Here is a 4,617-nt window from a genome sequence, read left to right on the forward strand (position 1 = left end):
TAAGATGAATGTATGTTTTCTTAGTGTTACAAAATGTAAAGGTAGAACTCGACCACAGCACAGCCCAAGTGCAGACCCTGAACATCCAGTACACAATGCATTCAGTAGGTGAGGGGCATTATGGGAGATGTAGTCAGGTCAAGCAGTTAAAATGTCAAATCTCAGAGTAACAACCCAAAAAAGCTTAATAGAGTATAAAATCATTTACAAAGGCAGAAATTTATTACTGTGCAATTAATATCACAGACATGAAATAATACAGTGTTGCACTGTTTCACCTCACAGATGCACAACGTGTAGAAGATGTGGATAGCGATTCCCCAGACATGCAGGACACCAGCGCAGGTGAACAGATGGACACACCTGTGGTGCAAATAAATCCCTCACGTCCAACAAAGTCACGCAGGGCTACTGTTCCATCCCTAGTCACCATGGAGTGTGAAGATGATGAGGCTGATGCAACACCAGGTGGCAGCCATGGCCAGACAACTTCCATCACACAAACACAACCACAGGTCCCCAGAACTAATCACAGAGCCCGGCGTAGGAGAGGAAGAGCACTCAGGACACAGCAGGAGGAGCAACCAAGTGATGTCTGGGGTGGTCTTGAGGGACAGATGCTCCGTATGCAGCGCCTGCAGACAAAAAACACACGATTAGTACAATTGCAAGTTGGCAAGATGGCTAGCAACATAGCAGTACTGTCAGAAAGTGTGCAGCAACTGAGCAAGGTGATGCATGAGGGAAATGTATCCCAGAAGAGACAGCATCGTCAACTAATGCTGCAATTGAAAATGTTTGCTAAATCAAACAATAGATTGGCCACGACAACTGCACTGCTGGCACGTAGGTCTGTGACCATGCAAACTGAAATGTGCCATTGGAGCGGCGATGTGGCTAAAGCACTGGACCAGGTCACCAATGCAGTTGATTTGCTAAATGCTTCCACAATTGCGGCCAACAATTCCACGCCCGAAGAGGGTAGTGAGGGTGGCTCAAGCCTAAGTAGTGTGGCAGTTCCAGTCCGCACTGCAGGAAGACGCAACACACGCAGCAGTACCCCCGCCGCTTCCAACATAACGGATGACAATGCTGGGTCTGACAGGCGTCTGGGTGTTCGTGGGAAAAAGCGCTAGACTGGCATGTACAAGTGCATTCCACTATGGTGACGTAACCATTTATTTGGATTTGACTTTTCACAGAGTGACAAGTGAATTGACATTTGCAAACCACTTATGTCCATTGCACTGGTCAGATTACAAGTGTGCTTGAACACTCATGGCAATTTTATTTAATTAAAGAATACTCTGATAGCAATAGTCAGTTTCTGTGTCATCATTACTCACCTCAGAAATAATTTTGTGTGATGTCAAATCTTCTCCTACGCCCTTCTGCTGCGCCTGCCCCTTGTGCTGCATGGTGTTGTGGCACTTGCTGGTTCCCATCCTCCGAATCGCTGTCAGACACCTCGATGTCCATTCCTCCCCTTGTCGCTATGTTGTGCAGCATGGCACATGCCGCTACTATCTTGCAGCATTGTTCAGGGTTGTACTTCAGTGCTCCACCGGTCTTATGTAGACATCTGAATCGGCTCTTCAACAGCCCAAATGTGCGCTCTATGATGTTCCTTGTCGAAATATGTGCTGCATTGTACCTCTGTTGATTGGCAGTTGTGGGATTGAGGTAAGGCGTCATTAGGTAATTACGCAAGGCGTATGCGCTGTCACCTACATGTAATGGAGCAAAGAGTCAGTGGCAGCTTCACATTGACATACGTACAATGACAGTGATAAACTATAACACATATTTACCAAGCAGATGTCCCTCTCCAAATTCTCCCCTGACAAGACGGGTGTGTATGCCACTTTGCCTGAAGATATAAGAGTCATGTGCACTCCCTGGAAATTGCGCAACAATGTCAGTGATAATGTTTTTGGCATTGCAAACAACCTGAATATTGAGGGAATGGTAAGATTTCCTATTTCTATATATATATATTCCTGTGTTGCAGGGGGACATATTGCAACGTGGGTGCAATCAATACAACCCAAAACATGTGGGAAACGAGCTATCTGGTAGAACTCCTGTTTGGTTTTTGCAAGGTCAAGCGCGGTGGTAGGGAACTTGATATGAGACCCGATCACGGCCATCATGGCATCAAGGAATGCTTTCAATATTCTTGAAAGTGCGCTTTGTGACACACCTCCCGCAACAGCAATGACCCCCTGAAAACTGCCTGACGCCAGAAGGTGTAGGCAACATAGGACCTGCACATGCGTTGGGATGGCATTGGTCCTACGTGTCTGTCGTTGCATTATGGGGTCCAATTCATTGATTAGGTCATGGATCATTGCTGCATTGAGCCTATACTTGTCGTATATCTCATCCTCTTGCTGGCCTAGCAAAGTTATGCGGACTCTGAAGATGCGCTCATTCATTCGCCTCCGTCTCTGTGCGGCAGCCTGCAGCCTCATCCTCCTCGCCATCAGGTAAATCCCTGCCATTGTGAACAGTGCTGGCTCATTCTGGGTGTGTTTAAATGGGTTTCAGTTGGTTTTCACCTGTCTGTGATTTGCACTCATGATTACCACCTGGTTGTGATCCTTCTTATTTAGCGATCGCTAATTTGCGATTTTCATGGAAATCGCTATTTGCGATTTGTCATGCATACATTTTGCGATTCGTTGTTTGCGATTCGGTAATTGGGACACGCTAATACCGATTCGCTATTTGATTCGCAGAATCTTTTGCGATTCCTTATATTTGCGAAAAAATGGATTTTCGCAAATATACAGTTGATGCATTTCAACACTGACTTTTGCGATCGCAAACGGCCTATTTTTGCGATTCGCACCCTTTGCGATCGCAAAAAGGTTTGATGCATGTGCCTGTTTGTATTGTAATTGCAGGAATGCTTGCTCTAAGAGTAAACGTGAGTGTTCCTAGGTAACATTTTCCTTGGTGTAACTTGTTTCTCATGATGCATTTATAGATGTGTTTTCTCTCTCTCTCTGTCAGTACATTAATTGAGATACAGAGAATATTATGACAGCTGTATGATTATCTGGATTCAGTTTTTTGTACTTTATGTCTCTATTCTGCGGTTTCTTTGAAGTTGCATCTTCTCATTAAACTGCCATTGTATTCTGCCTCCAATTCCATGTCTCATATGTCTGTTTTCTTCATTTTTGGAGCAAGCGTTCCTAGGCACCCCGGCTCAAATTAAGGTGCCCCTTTTGTCCCTGACTCACTCTCCTGCTCAGTTCTGTGGTGGCTCCCGGGGATCTGGGGACCGCCCCTAGCTTCCTTGACCCGTAATAGATCTTCCCTCCAACAGCCTCTCTTGCAAGTCCTGTATTGTTGGTTTGTTGCCCCTGCCCCCCTTTCCACTGCCCTCCATAGTCTGTTGTAGTTCCACGGCCCTTCCTGCCTGCTCAGTGTGGTTAAATTGTTGCCTTTTCACCCTCCTACCTGCCTTCAATTTTCAGAGTCCGTGCCCCTGGCCTCTGCCTCTCAACAGTATCCTAATGAACAACTAGATTGCTAACATTCTATATTTATTACAAAAGTGTGGAACGCCTGACATCATCTTGATGTAATCAAAACTGTAATACCTAGAGCATTTCCTTTAGAAATTACATATATGAGAGGGTCTTATTGGCATCAAAATTATGGTTAGTGCTCTAAAAGACTAAAATAAGGACATATTTTCTGAGTTTTCAAATAGCGACAAAGCACTTTTAAATTATTTGTTATCTTTATGTTTTTTTATCCAGTTGACCACTTGATTAAATGTTGCACTTAGGGGAGAGGATGTGGTGTTACTTCCAGAACTGCAGACTTTGCAACTGGGGAACCAGGTTGAAGTTTCTGCTTCAGCTCGACATTCTGTGATTCTGGTCAAATCACTTAGTCTCCCCATTTCTACAACCAAAATGAATTTGTTCTTGTGTGATGTAACCAATGCTCATGTAAAGCACTCCAATACCTGACAAGTCTGCACTATATAAGACTGCAAAAACACAAAATAATAAGTGTTTTGCACACTTCTGTCATTGGGCTATATTTGGGCTACATCTGGTTGATTTTGGGCTACATTTGGGCTCTTTTGTCTCCGGTGGCCATCTTGGGAGATTTATTTGTTATGAAGTTTCCTAATTTCCTCATGTACTGCAGTCTCCTCAGTAGGAAATGCTTTCAGTTTTTTACTTTGATTCCATCATGAAGGTATTCAGATATGTCACACATTTGCCATAAATTCTGAATGTTAGCACTCTAGTTGCTCATTAGATCACTGTAGTAAAACTACTCCACCATGGAAGTCTGCTCCTGGTATTAAAAGTGCATGTTTCAGTCTGCATGTCAGAATTTTTTAATGAAATAGAAGAGGATTTGAGAAGTCACTCAAAATGTGCCCTGATTTTCTTTCTTCAGTATTAATCATAATTTCTATGGCAAAATGAACCTCCTCATTGTGTTCCTTTGTGTTCCTTTTTAAATTAAATGTTTTAAGTGTTACCAGTTTATTCCAATCAAGATGGCTTCAGGTGTGCCATACTTTTGTCATAATGAAGACAGTAAGCGCTCTAGTTGTTTTTAAGAACATTCTGGGACATT

General features: G+C 43.5%; 1 long non-coding RNA gene across 1 annotated transcript; it reads right to left on the reverse strand.

Moving 5' to 3' along the window:
* Positions 1 to 200: 200 nt before the first annotated feature.
* On the reverse strand, positions 201 to 1,729 carry LOC146857224 (uncharacterized). Its single transcript, XR_014979552.1, has 2 exons — positions 1,347 to 1,729; positions 201 to 635 (listed from the first exon to the last, which is right to left on the reverse strand). It is a non-coding gene; the product is annotated as an uncharacterized LOC146857224 (long non-coding RNA).
* Positions 1,730 to 4,617: the final 2,888 nt, after the last annotated feature.

The sequence above is a fragment of the Triturus cristatus genome, chromosome 3_2 (genome assembly GCF_964204655.1).
Source record: "Triturus cristatus chromosome 3_2, aTriCri1.1, whole genome shotgun sequence".
NCBI classification, from domain to species: domain Eukaryota; kingdom Metazoa; phylum Chordata; class Amphibia; order Caudata; family Salamandridae; genus Triturus; species Triturus cristatus.